This window comes from Schistocerca cancellata, chromosome 4 (genome assembly GCF_023864275.1).
Source record: "Schistocerca cancellata isolate TAMUIC-IGC-003103 chromosome 4, iqSchCanc2.1, whole genome shotgun sequence".
Classification (NCBI taxonomy): domain Eukaryota; kingdom Metazoa; phylum Arthropoda; class Insecta; order Orthoptera; family Acrididae; genus Schistocerca; species Schistocerca cancellata.
Window position 1 is genome coordinate 716,629,419 of NC_064629.1, and position 18,556 is coordinate 716,647,974.

General features: G+C 38.5%; 1 protein-coding gene across 1 annotated transcript in view; it reads left to right on the forward strand.

Moving 5' to 3' along the window:
• The window catches only part of LOC126184402 (serine-rich adhesin for platelets-like), a 163,005-nt gene that overhangs the window by 128,272 nt on the left and 16,177 nt on the right, over positions 1–18,556 (forward strand). Inside the window, exon 3 of the mRNA XM_049926786.1 lies at positions 14,733–14,838. The gene's annotated coding sequence lies outside the window, so the exon portion shown is untranslated. The remainder of the gene's footprint in view (positions 1–14,732; positions 14,839–18,556) is intronic.

Genomic DNA, 18,556 nt, shown 5'->3' on the forward strand with positions numbered 1-18,556 from the left:
ACTCCTGAATTTTAACATATGCTAAATTCAATAACATCCGAGACTATGAACATAACCGCCCTGTCTGAAATGATACGGATTATGCCTAGTGCACATTTAGTATCTTCTTTAATTCAGCCATTGTCACATAATTTGTTCCCCAGATGACAAAACTCATTTACTACTTTTGTTGATGTTCATCTTATAAACCCTTTTCAAAACTCTATCCATTTTGTTCAACTGTTCTCCAAATTCTTTTAATGTCTCTGGCAGAATTAAAATGTCTTCGGCAAACTCAAAGTTTTTATTTACTCTCCATGAATTTCATTTCTCCTACTTCAACAAATTTGTTCTTAGTTTTCTTCACAGCTTCCTCACTGTACACTGCATAACATTGTGGTTAGGCTACCTGCTTCCCACTCTCTTTGTTCATATACTTTTCCTCCATCCCTCTGTCCACCTCCTCCTGATCCTTTCTCTCTCCACAGTATCACCCCTCCCCCAATAGGAGGCTGGTGGCTCTTACCCCCTCAGCATTTCTTTGCTATATGTATCAAATTTAATAGAAATCAATCCATGGGCTTAGGAGCAGTTTTTTGCCTATGTATTTGCTTGCATATGCAAATGTCAGAATTTGAAAGAGATTCAAATTCTGAAGGTGGCAGGGGTAAAATACGGGGAGCGAAAGGCTATTTACAATTTGTACAGAAACCAGATGGCAGTTACAAGAGTTGAGGGGCATGAAAGGGAAGCAGTGGTTGGGAAGGGAGAGAGACAGGGTTGTAGCCTATCCCCAATGTTATTCAATCTGTATATTGAGCAAGCAGTAAAAGAAACAAAAGAAAAATTCGAAGTAGGTATTAAAGTCCATGGAGAAGAAATAAAAACGTTGAGGTTCGCCGATGACATTGTAATTCTGTAAGAGACAGCAAAGGACTTGGAAGAGCAGTTGAATGGAATGGACAGTGTCTTGAAAGGAGGATATAAGATGAACATCAAGAAAAGCAAAACGAGGATAATGGAATGTAGTTGAATTAAGTCGGGTGATGCTGAGGGAATTAGATTAGGAAATGAGTCACTTAAAGTAGTAAAGGAGTTTTGCTATTTGGAGAGTTAAATAACTGATGATGGTCGAAGTAGAGAGGATATAAAATGTAGACTGGCAATGGCAAGGAAAGTGTTTCTGAAGAAGAGAAATTTGTTAAAATTTAGTATAGATTTAAGTGTCAGGAAGTCATTTCTGAAAGTATTTGTATGGAGTGTAGCCATGTATGGAAGTGAAACATGGATGATAAATAGTTTGGACAAGAACAGAATAGAAGCTTTTGAAATGTGGTGCTACAGAAGAATGCTGAAGATTAGATGGGTAGATCACATAACTAATGAGGAGGTACTGAACAGATTTGGGGAGAAGAGGAGTTTGTGGCACAACTTGACAAGAAGAAGGGACCGGTTGGTAGGACATGTTCTGAGGCATCAAGGGATTACAAATTTAGCATTGGAGGGCATCGTGAAGGGTAAAAATCGTAGAGGGAGACTATGAGATGAATACACTAAGCAGATTCAGAAAGATGTAGGTTGCAGGAGGTACTGGGAGATGAAGAAGCTTGCGGAGGATAGAGTAGCATAGAGAGCTGCATCAAACCAGTCTCTGGATTGAAGACCACAACAACAACAATAACAACAACAACATGCAAATATCTCATTTATTTCACATATATTTACCATATTTCACCTGTATCCCTAGCGAATTTCTCCCTGCAGTTTTCGTTTTCACAAGACTCAACGTTTATGACGCCACATCTTCTGAATTGTGTGTCATACCATAACATAAATTTTGCAGATACACTTAGTGACATATGTGAATACTGTCTGCATAATGTACCATTAATATAGTTAGATGTAAAGAAAAGAAGTAATAAATTTGATGTCTTGCCTGATGTGGGCAGGTTTACTGCATGAACAAGAACAGCAAGCAATAATTTTTTTCCCTTATTCTGTGTGTGTGGGGGGGGGGGGGGGGGAGGAGGGGGGGGGGTTGGGTAAGAACCACCAACTTCTCAAAAAAGGGTGGATGTGAAAAGGAAGCATAGCTCATGATGCACAAATAGCCGGAGGTGGACTGTACTCATCCATTATTTGACAGTGACAGCATTTCATGCCTTGCAACAGTCTTTATACATACTTTGAAACATGTTCTTCACACACACACACACACACACACACACACACACACACACACACACAATTAAAGGGAAAATGTTTATTGCTTGCTGTTCATGCAGTAAACCTGCCACATGGTGCACTACATCAAATATATTACTTCTTTACAGCTAACTACATTCACAGTACATTTTGCAGGCAGTATTCACATATATCACTAATTGTATCTGCAAAATTTATATAATAGTATGACACACACAATTCAGAAGATGTGATGTCATAAATGTTGAGCTGTGTGAAAATGAAAAGTGCAGGGAGAAATTTGCTAGGGATGTAGGTGAGATATGTGCACAAGAGTCACAAGTTAACAGCACATGTGGAGGCAGTTGCTATTGCCAGATGTGGAGTAGCAACTCTTCAGAGGCCACACTAACTTTCAACGTTGCCTGTAAGTGTCACCAGAATTCTGATGGGGTTTGGTCACCTCTTCACTTGTGATATTGCACATGCTCAATCTTTTGTTCTGTTGGCTTGATGCGACAAGTGATCAACACTGTCATGAGTGTGTGGTAGGTCCACTGGTATGCAGGTTGCAGGATAATATCCATAACTATGGCAATTGCCGTCTGATCTAAATTACTGACTACCTACATAAATTGCTCCTGGCCCTCTGTGATCTTCTGTGTGGTGAAAATATTTCCAATTCATCTCTGTGGAGTAGGTATGAGTGTAGTCCCAAAAGCAAGGTCTCCTATTTTTTTTATCAGTACACAGACCTGTTTATTTCAACAATGGTTGACATCAGTTTACAGCTTGAACATTTAGCTATTTTTTGACATAATCACCATTTCTGTTGATGCATTTTTGTAGATGCCGTGGCAGTTTTTGTATGCCCATGTCATACCAGCTTGCTGCCATGCTTTTCAGAAAGTTATGAACATCATCTTTCACCTTGTCATCAGAGCTGAATTGCTGAGATCACAATTAATGCTGACAGATACTGTGAGACTCTGAAAAAACTCAAACGGGCAATTCAGAACTGGAGAAGAAGAATGTTGAGCAAGGGCATATACATTCTCCATGACAATGCTCACCCACACATCACTCGGCAAACCGTTGCTCTCCTGCAACAGTTTCAGTGGAACATAATCACCTGCTGGCCGGAGTGGCCGAGCGGTTCTAGGCACTACAGTCTGGAACAGCGCGACGCTACGGTCGCAGGTTCGAATCCTGCCTCGGGCATGGATGTGTGTGATGTTATTAGGTTAGTTAGGTTTAAGTAGTTCTAAGTTCTAGGGGACTGATGACCTCAGAAGTTAAGTCCCATAGTGCTCAGAGCCATTTGAACCATAATCACCTACCCACCCTTTAGTCCTAACTTGGCGCCCCTGTTCCCTAGGTTAAAATAACATTTGGCTGGAAAGTGATTCAGCTCTGACGACGAGGTGAAAGAAGAGGTTCATAACTTTCTGAACAGCATGGTGGTGAGCTGGCATGACATGGGCATACAAAAACTGCCACAGCGTCTACAAAAATGTATCGACATAAATGGTGATTATGTTGAAAAATACACTCCTGGAAATTGAAATAAGAACACCGTGAATTCATTGTCCCAGGAAGGGGAAACTTTATTGACACATTCCTGGGGTCAGATACATCACATGATCACACTGACAGAACCACAGGCACATAGACACAGGCAACAGAGCATGCACAATGTCGGCACTAGTACAGTGTATATCCACCTTTCGCAGCAATGCAGGCTGCTATTCTCCCATGGAGACGATCGTAGAGATGCTGGATGTAGTCCTGTGGAACGGCTTGCCATGCCATTTCCACCTGGCGCCTCAGTTGGACCAGCGTTCGTGCTGGACGTGCAGACCGCGTGAGACGACGCTTCATCCAGTCCCAAACATGCTCAATGGGGGACAGATCCGGAGATCTTGCTGGCCAGGGTAGTTGACTTACACCTTCTAGAGCACGTTGGGTGGCACGGGATACATGCGGACATGCATTGTCCTGTTGGAACAGCAAGTTCCCTTGCCGGTCTAGGAATGGTAGAACGATGGGTTCGATGACGGTTTGGATGTACCGTGCACTATTCAGTGTCCCCTCGACGATCACCAGTGGTGTACGGCCAGTGTAGGAGATCGCTCCCCACACCATGATGCCGGGTGTTGGCCCTGTGTGCCTCGGTCGTACGCAGTCCTGATTGCGGCGCTCACCTGCACGGCGCCAAACACGCATACGACCATCATTGGCACCAAGGCAGAAGCGACTCTCATCGCTGAAGACGACACGTCTCCATTCGTCCCTCCATTCACGCCTGTCGCGACACCACTGGAGGCGGGCTGCACGATGTTGGGGCGTGAGCGGAAGACGGCCTAACGGTGTGCGGGACCGCAGCCCAGCTTCATGGAGACGGTTGCGAATGGTCCTCGCCAATACCCCAGGAGCAACAGTGTCCCTAATTTGCTGGGAAGTGGCGGTGCGGTCCCCTACGGCACTGCGTAGGATCCTACGGTCTTGGCGTGCATCCGTGCGTCGCTGCGGTCCGGTCCCAGGTCGACGGGCACGTGCACCTTCCGCCGACCACTGGCGACAACATCGATGTACTGTGGAGACCTCACGCCCCATGTGTTGAGCAATTCGGCAGTACGTCCACCCGGCCTCCGCATGCCCACTATACGCCCTTGCTCAAAGTCCGTCAACTGCACATACGGTTCACGTCCACGCTGTCGTGGCATGCTACCAGTGTTAAAGACTGCGATGGAGCTCCGTATGCCATGGCAAACTGGCTGACACTGCTGCGCAGCTAGCGCCATTCGACGGGCAACACCGCGGTTCCTGGTGTGTCCGCTGTGCTGTGCATGTGATCATTGCTTCTACAGCCCTCTCGCAGTGTCCGGAGCAAGTATGGTGGGTCTGACACACCGGTGTCAATGTGTTCTTTTTTCCATTTCCAGAAGTGTACTTAAATGTTCAAGCTGTAAACTGATGTAAACCATTGTAGAAATAAACAGGTCTATGTTCTTATAAAAAAAAAGGAGACCCTACTTTTGGGATTACCCTCGTATAAACTCTCAGTCATCTGTTTGGAGCTTTCCATGCTCTTTGGTACCCTCATATTTGTTTTAGCAATTATTTCCACTAGAGCTGTGTAGTGCTGATTGAAATTATTACACTCACATTGTAAATCTGTAACTTTTTTCCCTTCTCTTGTCAATATAATATTTGTATCATTGAACACATGTACCTCTTTTTCTGTTTTTATTGGTATAGTTCCAGGCTGTTTTAGAACTATTAGAAGTAGTTTGTGTTTCAAGTTTTTGGCAATTTGCCTTTGCTTCTCTTATCATCCTAACATATGCCACCTAATTTTCCTAAAGTAGAATCAGTATTTTTTTTTCTTTTTTTTTTTTTACATGCCCCTGGTGAGCCACTTTCTTTGTTTTCCACAAGTAATTCTTGTATCTGTAGTACAAAGCTATGATTTGTGGTGTCTTAATATATCACAGAAATATTCCCAGCTCTTTACTGCCCTGTCCTCTCTATAAATACCATTCCATTTTTGTGCTCTTTATAAAAATGTACTCCTAACCAAACTACCAAGTTTAGTTGATCTAAATTCATTCTATGTTGCCCTTATCTTTTTATATCATCTTGTAGTTCAATCATTTGTCAAAAATGTTTTGCAACAACACTATTCACAACCTGAACTTCTTGTCTGTTTGTAGATTTATTTGACAGAACATAGTATAGCAATCTTGTCATCTGCAGATGACAAACTGTAAAAGAAAACAGACACTGTAAACACAAAATACAGCAGGAAAATTATGCTATGTGGTAAAAGGTATGGATACATAATTTTATGTGCTCTTCAAAAATCTGTAATTATGATAAATCTAATATTTACATGTATATAAACAGTAAAGAACATTTATCATATCTAACAGCCATAAAATAAAAATCCCACTGAGGATGCTGCAACTGCAGTGAAACATGTTTGGGATAAAAAAGAAAATTGTGTTTTGCTAAAGGCAGACCCCATCCAAAACAATATGTGTTGTTAAAGCAAACACTCTTGCTCTTACAGCAAGGCTACTTTTGATTTTATACATCATTTCCCTTTCCAATTATGACACAGTTTACACTGTTTATAGTGCAGTTTCACAGTTTTTCAGCACTTCTAGTAGTGGAGCTGCAGGGTTTGAAATTTCAGTCACTTTGTACACTGAGTGTGGTAACAGGAACCCCTTTAAATTAACTGTGCCAAATCTGCTAATATCCATGCTAACACTGTGCAAAAGCAGGACAAAAGCACAAGAGCCTTGATCATGCCTCAGTCCCCTACCATGACTCATTGATGGTGTGTGTGTGTGTGTGTGTGTGTGTGTGTGTGTGTGAGAGAGAGAGAGAGAGAGAGAGAGAGAGAGAGAGAGAGCGAGAGAGAGAGAGAGAGAGAGAGAGAGAAAGTGTTCTTTTTATTCACTGTTTGCTTTTCTGTTTTATATTTTGTTTAATCACATGTTGTGCTAGCAAAGTTTTTATGTCTAATAGTTAACAAGCTTCCACTGGCACTTTTCTGGTACTACCCTGTGGATTGTGAGCTTTCCTTTCCAATAAGGCTTCATAATGTAGGTAGTAGCTTGTGATGTATCATGAATTGCTGCATTACTCATTCAAGCACAAACAGTCCATACACAGCACAGCAAAATGAAATGAAGGCATCCAACAATGGCTGCTACACACAGTACCATTTAAAGAATTTTACTCAGCATGAGGCTATTGCAGAAATGTTCAGTGAACTCAAATGCAAGATACTATAGGAAAGGTGTAGTAGGCTGCGTAAAGACTGTTTTCTCTGTCTTGAGAGAGAGGAATCAAGTGTACACTTCATATAAGGTCTGCAATAAAATTGCAGAAATTTAACCATAATGACAAGTGTACAACCAGTCAGAACAAAGATCATGGTGGCAGGGGAAATAATGATTATATAATATGGAGATGCATCTTAATTTGAAATCCAAAGCACTAGATCATTTGATTCTTTATTTTTTCAAAAACAATGTAATAAAATACAGAAATGGTATTAGGACTTGCCAAGTGTTAAAAGAAATGTTAAGAAAGCTGAAAAAGTAATTCTCCTTACAAAGACTGACATGAAACAAAGTGCAGATTACACAAGCCTGCATTTAAAAAAAAAAAATTGTCACATTATTGATCAAATGTTGGTGATGTAGAATCAATTTTTAATGATGCTTCTGAGAATTATTTTCACTTTGTTCTATCACATCAGGATTCTTCACAAAAGTAGATCTATTTTAAAGATTCAAGTAGTTGAAGCACAAATATTAAAATGAAATTTTAATCAAGGTCTACATTTTTACAATTTTTTGATGTGTACTAAAAATACTGCAAACAGTTTTCTTATTGACATTATAAGTAGCCTGTTACATTTCATTTTCAAGCTTTCTCTTTTTTATTTCCTCGAAAACATTTATCTTTCTTGCCCCACTACCACCGCCATCAATAGTCTGCCATCATACTTTCAGTCCATCTTCCCTGGTGTGTTTTCTCCATCCTGGTGGAAGTGTTCTCCCTGCTCTTCACTATAATTTCTCTGATTTTTAAGGAAGTAGTCAATATATGAGAGTAGGAACTGGACTTTTACACTCATGTTATGACCCAGCTTCTTGCAATTTTCCAACATGGTTTTCTCAGTATTATTCCCTAGATGGTTTTCAGTAATACATTTGGAGGAATTCCCTGCATCTTTTTCTCTAACATTTATTGTATTGTAAAATTTATGATCTTTAGGCAGTTTGTGAAACTGAGGACCAACAAGAATCCTAGCTTTCAATTTTTCTTGACTGATGAATGGAAATTTTTTAGAAACATACTCAAAGCAGGATTCTGCTTGTGGAAGAGCCCTTACAGGCTGTTTCATCAGCTCCACCTTGATATTTGGTTTTGGAAGTAATACATATTCCATGTATCTTCTTCTCTAACATTCATTGTATTATATAATTTATGATCTTTAGTCATATGGTGTGCAAACAGTTAATGCAAAATGTTTTCCTACCCACACAACAAAATATTGCATTTTTATGTACCCAACTCAATGCTCTAACAGAATTCCTATAGGAAAATCACGACAGATTACAGCCATTTGTGCTCCTCAAATTGAATACTTCTTAGTTTGACCTTCATATTCTTGAACAACTGTTTGATTTCAGCTGAATGGGGCAACATGAATGAATCCACTCACATTTCCATTATGTAGTAATACACCTTTGAGGCTTCATGTGGAAGAGCTCATGAAAAGTCTCCATTCAATAGGATAATTTTCAACCTCATTAACATATTGATGTCATTGCAGTGAGCCAAAGATCCATTCATATGGAATAGAGGAACAAATTCTTTTTCTCTTTAGCTATACCACACTGAATGTGTTGCTGGTGCTAGAAGACTTTAACTTTTCACTCAGTAGCTAAGTAATTTACCAAATTCCTTTGGCAAATTCAGTACTCATACTAGACTATTAAGTTTGCTCTGAGAGAGTAGCACTGTGTTTATGCTTGTAGCATCATCATTGTCCTCAAAGGTTCCTTCAGTTTCAACATCTCCTGCCACATCACATTCTCTAAACAAGCGGAAGGAAGGGGGGGGGGGGGGGTCTGACTCCTGTAACATAAACTGAACATATGGAACAGTCATTAGAGTGATCTTTACGCTCCTCTGTAACATAGATATTGCAATATATGTGCAAGAATTCCTCCTGATTGTCCAAAACTTAAGTCTCTCAAAATAGTAGGTGCAAACTTTCTACTGAGAACAGTTCTGGTCCAGAGTCAATTAGCAACAGCAGTTACATCAAAGTAGAAACTATCTATTTATCAGTTTATTTGATTTATTTATTCAGCCATTTGGCATAACAAGAAGAAAAATATCATTTTAATTATACTGGTAAGTAACCCACAAACAGTGCTCATAAACATAACAACTCATATAATTTTCTTAAATATTATGTATTTTTTTTATTTTAAATATATTTTTTCTTAAGTTACTAAAACAGTCTGAAATGAAACTAAAATTAAAATAAACCTAACATCATATCAGAAAAAGAAGAACAGTTTTAAAATTGGCATAAATAAGTTAATTAAGAACATACTTTTATTTTCAGTCATTTGACACCATGCAGACTGGTAATATCTGAGCAATCAACATCAAATTTTTACATCTGGGGATGAAGAATTGGAGTTTTTATGCATAAAATTCAAGAATATTGTACAATAAACTTTAGACATGTATGTGCCAAGCAAGATTATGATGTACAGGAAAGAGACACTGACGTTCAATCGCTGATGAGAAAGTTGCTACAAAAGCAAAAAAAGTTTCATCGTAGATTTAAGTAATAAGGTCTTGTTGAGAAACCAAAGCTGAACAAAGACAAAATGAATATATGAAGAGCTGTGCAAGCAGCATTCAGGGAATTCCAAACTGAAATTTAGTCTACTAAAGTAATGAAAAATCCTAAGAAGTTGTGATTAGGTAAAGTCAATAAATGGATCAAAACCATGTATTCAGCCTTTCAGTAATTATACCACCACTGAAAACATCATTCTTAATTTGGTGAAATTATTAGATATAAAATTAATTTCTTGTTTGTCTCAAGTGGCTGTCATAGAGCTTTTACTATTCAAAATATTTATAAATGACCACAGCATGATTATATGTAGTGTCTTGTGCATAAATAGATGGACTGGTCCATTTTTTACCAATGACTAAAAGCAATATCCATTCTAAAATATCTAGGAACATAATCAAAAATTACCTAAAGTGAAATGACCAGCTACAACTAGTTGTAAGAGAAGCAGATGTAAGAGGGAGATTCATTGGAAGAATCGTGAGGAAATGGAATTCATCCATGACAGAAGTTGCTTACAAAACACATGTTCATCTATCTCTTAAATATTACTCTTCATTCTGGGTCCTTTATAAATAGGATTAATAGAGGAGATAGGGAAGATTAATAGAAGAGCAATGCAGGTCATCATGGGTCCATTTAGTAAATGTGAGAGCTTCCTGAGGTGCTCACAGAACTCGACAAACTCCATTGGTTGACACAACAAATGGAGGCATCATGTATCATTAAGAGTCTCACTCTCAAAATTATGAGTAATATTTTCCAAAAAGAGTTGAGCAGCATATTACTTCCTCTTGCATATGTCTGACAAACTGACAGTGATGGAAATCAGAGAAATGAGATCTCAAACCTCAAGGGGGCTTACTGTCTTTTTGCTTGTGCACCATTCGAAAATGGTAACTATGGATCTTCAGTTAGTGAGTAAAAAGAATGCTATTATTTGTCACTGCAGCAAGGATGCCAGGGGCTCATATGTGCCTGCTATAATCATTTGTCATTACTGTGCCCAATTGGTGATCCACCAACATAGCTGAGTTGTCAGTTTGATTGACTGCCGTGTAGAGGACCCGGGTTCAGTTCTCGGTACTGTCAGGTATTTTTCCCTTGTTAGAAGGACTGGAACGGGATGCACTCAGCCTCATGAAAGCAATTAAGGAGCTAGTTGAATGAGAAGTAGCAGCCCCAAGGTCTAAGAAGCCAATAGCCATCAGATAAGTGGTGTACTGACTTTGTGCCCCTGCACTACTGTTGTCTTGATTCTGAAGACTGATTTGATGCATTTCTCCATGCTAGACTATCCTGTGCAAACCACTTCATTTTCATGGAACTACCACATCCATATGAATCTGCTTGCTGTATTCAAACCTTGGTCTCCCTCTACAATTTTTACCCTCCCCCCACCCTCCCCCTTGCCTTTGCCCTTGCCCTTGCCCTTCCCCTTCTCCCACTTCCTTCCATTGCAAAACTGGCAATTTTGGCAATTCTTTGATTACTCAGGATGTGTCCTGTCAACCAGTCCCCTCCTTCAGTGAAATTGTGCCATTAATTTATTTTTCCACAATTCATTTCAGTACTTCCTCATCGGTCATTCGATCTACCCATCTAATCTCCAGCATTCTTGTATAGCATCATATTTCAGAAACTTCTATCTTTTTCTTGCCTGCATTGCCTGTCATTCATGCTTCACTTCCATAGAAGACTACATGCCAGAAAAATGTCTTCAGTAAAGGCTTTCCAACACTTAAATTTATATCAGATGTTAACAAGTTCCTCTTTCTCAGAAATGATTTTCTTGCTGTCCCAGTTTGCATTTTATATCTTCCCTACTTTGGCCATCATAATTTATTTTACTGTCAAAACAAAACTTATGCATTACTTTTAGTAACTCATTTCCTCATCTAATTCCTCCAGCATCACCAAATTTAATTTGATTACATTCCATTACCTTTTCATCTTGTATCCTCTTTTCAACATACTATCCATTCTGATCAACTGCCCTTCCAAGTTCTTTGCCATGTCTGACAGAATTACAGTATCATCACCAAACTGCAAAGCTTTTTTTTTTCTCCATTGTGAATTTTAATTCCCTTTCCAAATTTCTCCTTCAGTTCCTTCACAGCTTACTCAGTGTACAGATTAAATAACATTGGGGATATGCTACAAACCGGCCTCACTCCATTCTCAACGATGGCTTCTCTTTCATGTCCTTCAACTCTTACACCTTCAGTCTGGTTTTTGTACAACTTATAAATAATCTATCGGTCTTTGTATTTTATTCCTGCTGCCTTCAAAATTTCAAAGAGTGTAGTCCAGTCTATTATTGTCATTAGTTTTCTGTAAATTTAAGAAAGCTATAAATGTAGGTTTGCCTTTCTTCGTCCTATCTTGTAAGGTAAATTGTAGGGTCAGTATTGTTGCACATGGTGTGCAATTTTTCTGGAAGCCTAACTGATCTTCTCCTAAGGTCAGCCTCTACCAGCTTTTTCATTCTTCTTTAAATATTTCTTGTCAATATTTTGCAACCATGACTTATTACACCGGTAGTTCAGTACTACTTCCACCTGTCAGCACCTCCCCTTTTTGGAACTGAGATTATTTCATTCTTTTTGAAGTTTGAAAGTGTCACCTCTGTCATATATCTCACACACTACGTGGAACAATTGTGACATCACTGGATGTCCCAAGGATCTCAGTAATTCTGGGAAATGTAGACTACTCAAGGGGTTTTGTTTTACTTAGGGCTTTCAGTGCTCTTGTCAAATTCTTCTCACAGTATCACATCTCCCACATAATCTTCATGCAAGTTCTCTTCTCTTCTTGTAGTATTATCTCGAAGTGTGCTCCCCTTTTATAGACCATCCACCTTTCAACGTTCTCTTTTTTGCTTAGTACTGGCTTGCCATCTGCACTTTTGATATTCACACTTGGTTCTCTTTTCTCTAAGGGTCTCTTTTAATTTTCCTGTAGGTAGCATCTATTGTTTCCCTAATTATGCATGCTTTTACAGCATTATATTTGCTTGACCATTTCGTGCTTTCTGTCTCTCTCATTTTTAAACACTTGTAGTTCCTTTCACCTGCTTCATTTGCTATATTTCTTTATTTTCTCCTGTTAACAAATTCAATCTCCTGAGTTACCCAAGGATTCTACTAGGTCATAGTTTTTGATCTGTGTGATTTCCTGCTTCCTTCTGCATTTCATCTCTCAAAGCTATCCATTTATTTTCTGTTGTATTCATTTACTCCATTTTCTGTCCAGCATTCTCTAATGCTCCCTCTGAAACTTTCAACAGTCTCTGGTTCCTTCAGTTTATACATGTCTCATCTTTTAATTTCCTCCCTTTTACACTTAATTTCCTCCCTTTTACAGTTTCTCTGGGTTTAGTATCCTCAGGTCTCTTACACATGTACAACATTCTTTCACTGTTCTTAAACCAAGTGTTAAGAGATGATTAGATTACACTTTGTGCAAAATTCCTGTCCACATCACATCCAAATGACACCAAATTGCAGAGATGACAGTGTGGCAGTTAACATTGTGTGATCATCTGGGCCTGATCACAGAGTTACTTATTGTTATCTTTAATCAATGATGGAAAGTGGCCGCGTGGGATTAGCCGAGCGGTCTAAGGTGCTGCAGTCGTGGACTGTGCAGCTGGTCCCGGCGGAGGTTCGAGTCCTCCGTCGGGCATGGGTGTGTGTGTTTGTCCTTAGGATAATTTAGGTTAAGTAGTGTGTAAGCTTAGGGACTGATGACCTTAGCAGTTAAGTCCAATAAGATTTCACACACATTTGAACATTTTTGATGGAAAGTGAATGTGCATTTATTAATTAGACTGTATTACTCATTACATATAGGCAGCTGTTGAAACTTGTGTGGACCAATTAGTATTTAAGAATGTTGTGTTCTTATCACAACCATTAGAGTGCAATATTAATGTTCATTTGTGTAACACATGCTGATGAAATTCATTTAGAAGTATGAATTTAATCAGTTTCAACATTTCAAGCTACATGTTCAGTAGTTGCACTTGTTTAAATTTGAAAATATATCAGAGGATGTGGCACTCAAAGCATTGCACTGTGGTAAATTAAAACATTTCATGAGTTACATACAGATGACATTAACATTACTTTTATTTATTTCTTATCATTTGTTTATTTTGTTTCTACAGACACCATAAAGGTAAGAAACTGTGTTAAGAGCAGGGTACTTTAGCTACAGTGTTTGACTTTTCCAGTTGATACTTGAAAATTAACAGGAATTATATGTATCAGATACTTTTGAGGTATTCTAATGCTTAAGGACTTCAATCAAGATTAGTATACAGGTTGTCCCAGGGGAAGTGGTCAGTATTCATGGATATGACGGAACACCTATTTGAAGCAAAAAACTTAATGTAGACATATCCTCTTTTCTGGATGGTTTCTGAAATACAACACATTTAATGTACATTTGTTTTTGGGCCAGTGGCACCATGTATGTGTCTAACTCACCCAACCTGTCTGACATTTTGTTCTAGCCCATCCTACCTCATTGCCCTTAACCCCTTTTCATGCAATGTCTTTGCGCTATTAAACTATCCCATTGAATGCACATTTGTTTGTGGTGTGTTGTGGGTGATGTAATGCAAGGAAATGAGTTTACCAGAGAGAAGCATTGGTTAACTGTATTTGTGTGCTCATTGGTTAAAATGCCACACACCTGCACCAGTCAACCTACTCAACAAAGGAAAAAAAAAAAAAAAATGTTACCGTTGAGGGGAAACAATCATGTAGTCAGACATTTTTGTACAGTGGTAGTAGGGAGTGTCAAAACAACTTACTAAAATACTAACCAGTATGGTGTGAGCGTGAGGGTGAAGGGGTGTTTAAAGATCACTTTTTGATGTTCTTGAATAACTCAAAAACTGCAAAATATTTTTCAGTAAAAATTTAAACTAAATTAAATTTTTTACACAAAAAGTGCTCTTCATTTTTTCACTAGGATAACAGCTCCTGCGGTACAGGGGATGGGAAAATTGGAGATTATTAAAAACAATGTTTTGGTGTTATAAATTTAATTTTCTATGTTAAATGAAGTGGGTTAAGAACAAATATTAAATGTATGTGGCACATTTAATTCCATGAGAACCTATTAAGAGATAATTTGTGTTTTGCAGGTGGAACAAGTTGGAGGGGGCAGGTGAAGGCTGAAGGCAGGCAGGTGACCAGACTGTGGTTGTGTACTTTTCTCCTTTGTAGATCTTCAGTTCGAAGAGCAAGCAGGTGAGTCCCCACTCTCTCTGCCACGCCACATCACAAAAAGCAACTACAGAATGTTTCACAAAGGTTCGCAGACCCTTCCAAAACTTGCCTTGTGAATCTGTGGCAATGCAATGTGCAGACATGCCTAGGGATGATTATTTTCCACAAAGTGCATTAACACTACATGAAATACAGATATGAATAACTAATCATACTAACAGAAGAAACATTTATGGACAGATTCTACATAAGTCTCTGTACATTGTTTTGCCATGATAGGGGTGGAATTGGTTCTTAGTCAATCTGTACAGCAGTTGAAGCATTCTTCTGGGAATGGCGACCTCCTCTACCAACAGTGCTGCTCACTTTTCAGTTTACAGACAGACTATACCTCCCCATAATTTCATGTCCAGTTCCCGTATGTAAGTAGACAAAATAATTTCACTGATATCATTTTATTTAGTGGAGCTATTTTCTGTTTTGTGAATACTTATTTGCAGTTAAGTGAGCCTTTATGTAAAATACATCCGTATTATCAGTGGCTGAGAAGTGATTAATTTGTAAATGTGATGTTGTCAGTGACATATGTAGTTTTGGTGGAAAAGGGATTGGATTGGTAAATGTGGCATCTTGCTACTGTCTGCCATTGGCAGCATATTCTAAGGTCGTGCAACTGTGTTGTAGTCACTTGCTGGTGAATTAATGACTGACCAGCAAGTTAGTGTGGTTCCCTCAACTTTAATTGTGGTACTAGTATTGCTAGCACTTGTAAAAGCAAGATGGCCACCTGTGTAGAAGTGCCTCATTGTAACTCCAGAAAAAGTTATAGTTACGTGCTAAGAAAGGGAGTCTGTGATAATTGTATGTCTGAAATATCATTGCTAAATGGACGAATTTCAAGCTTACAATTCATAGTCAATGCATTAAGAAGAGATATCAATTCACTAAAGAAAGAAAATCAGGAGCTAAGATCGAAGCAAAACGCTAGTGAAGTGATGCAAGACAGTGATTCACTCAAGAAAGAAAATCGGGACCTAAGAACGAAGCAAAATGCTAGTGAAGTGATGCAAGACAGTGAAACAACGTCTGAGTGGATAAAAGTGTCGCTCAAAGGTAATCCCTTATCCACTAAAAGAATAACAAACTCCATAAAATCTGTCACATTTTGTGATATAAACAAATACAACATTTTGCAACAAAGTGAAAATACAAATAAACAAAAACCGATGTGTGTGACAAAGAAGAAAGAATCAAAAGTCGACGTCTTTGGAGACAGTCACGCCAAAGGAATTTCTCAAGAACTACAAGTAAATAGTAAATCAATGGCAGTCACAGGCATGGTTAAACCAGGTGCTGGTTTCAAAGAAGTGACAAAAAACATCGTAAAATATAACTATGACAAGCAGGACAGTGTTGTAATTTGCGCTGGAGCTAAAGACATTTATGAAAACAATGCTATGAAAATGTATAAGCAGCTCTTGAGCGTTTTGCTAGTACTGTCAAATAAAAACATTTTACTGGTGAACTTTACCCACAGGCATGATTTACCTGAATGGTCATGTGTGAATAAGGAAATTCACAGAATTAATGCGAAACTTAAAAGTAGTTGTAGGCTATTCAGTAATGTGAAATTAATTGACTCAAGCACACTTGCTAGAGAATGTTTTACAAAACATGGGCTTCACCTTAACAGAAATGGGAAGGCCAGGTTAGGACACTTAATAAGGGAAGCAATTAAATGCAATTCCAAAGTGACAGCCACTGAACTGGGATGGTATAAATCTCCAGTAGTAGAAACACCAGCACAAACAGCAGCAGCACGCAAATGGACCATCCAAAAAACAGTAGCAGCAGAGGAACCTACTACTGAACCAACTCTAGCAGCAGCAGCAGCAGCAGAACTAACATCAGAAGCAATAGTTACAGCATCAAAAACCAACCAACCAGAATCATTAGCAGTCACAGCAACATCAGGAGCAGTAGTTCCAACATCAATAACCAAACAACCAGAATCACTGGCATTCGCTGCAACAGCATACAGCAGCAGCAGTGGTAATAGGAGCAGTCATCACACCAGAAGAAGGCAGCTACCCTTGAGAAGCCAGGATTTTTGCTGGGGAAAAACAGTGAACAACAGCACATAACAGGGAAACAGGTAAATGTTTGCAAGTAGAGGAATCTACAACAAGGTACGAAATCTTGTAACGGTGTAAGAGAAAATGCATCAACAGAGTGTAAAGTCACAGGTCAGTCGGATTGTTCAAATCAGCTAAGAATTATGAGTCTGAACATTCAGTGTCTTAAAAACAAGTACCTTGAACTTGAGGTAGCAGCAAATAGTGACCATATTGATTGTTTATGTATTATGGAACATTGGTGCAGGAACAGTGAACAAAACAGCTTAAACTTAAGCCAATATAAAATTGCTAGTCAGTACTGTAGGCAAAATGCCAAAGGTGGTGGTGTATGCATTTATCTAAATCCCAAGCTTAAATTTAAGTTAAGATACGAGGCTAAACCATTAATCATAGAAAAGGATTTTGAAGCAGTAGCCATTCAGTTATATAGTTTAAAGAAGAAAATAATTGTTGTAGCAATTTACAGATCACCATCTGGAGATACTGAAGTCTTTCTTAAGAATTTGGAAGAAATGCTCAACATTTTCTCAAATGAGAACTCTACCATAATTCTTTGTGGTGACTTTAATATTGATCTATTGTTCCAGAGTTCAGTAAAAAACAAGTTTTTAGACATACTAAAAAGCTTCAACATGTTACCCCACATATCAGCTCCCACTAGAACAACAGATTCCAGTGAAAGCCTAATAGATAATATCTTCTCAAATGTGGTCACACATGAAGTTGCAGTTACAAATGTGAATATAAGATTATCAGATCATAATGCACTAACCTTTAATCTCAGTGCAACTCCCAAGGAGGAGGAAAATAAAAAGGAGTACAAACGGGTTTTCTCTACTGAAAATTGTAATCAGTTCAAAAATAATTTAAACAATGCAGTTTGGTCAGAGGTCTTGGCACAAACAAACACAAATGATGCTTACAATACATTTGATTCCACTTTTATGACATACTTTGAAATGTGTTTCCCAAAAAAAGCTTTTGAGTTATTGATCATCTGGATCCAAAGAGACCTGGATTATACCTGGAATTAAAAAGTCAAGTGAAACCATGAAATTACTAAGTTTAAAGTTAAAAACATGTCATTATCAGCAGTTTGTTGAGTATGTGAGGACATACAAAAAGACTTACCGCAAAATAATAGCAAAAGCAAAATTATTAAGTAATGATAGATTAACAAGGCAGGCTAGTAACAAGTCCAGAATGATGTGGAAAATGGTAAAAAAAGAAACTGGGGGTCAAACTAAAGAACAGGAAATCAATCTTAAAAATAATGAAAATATCCCCATAGAAAAAGATGCCATGGAAAACTATGTAAACAATTATTTTGTAAATATTCCCCTTACTTTAAGTAGTAAATTTAAGCAACAACCAACAGTGACGACTCCAGTGGTAAATACCAGCATGATGGCAATCCCAACAGATGAGCATGAAGTTCTAAAAGTCATTAAATGCTTGAAATCCAAAATGTTCTCTGAGTTGGATGATGTACCTGTATCAATAATTAAGAAAATTGCTCCATGTGTTGTCAAACCTATTGTGCACATAGCAAACTTGTTCCTTAGTGAAGGGATATTTCCGGATAAACTCAAAATCTCTAA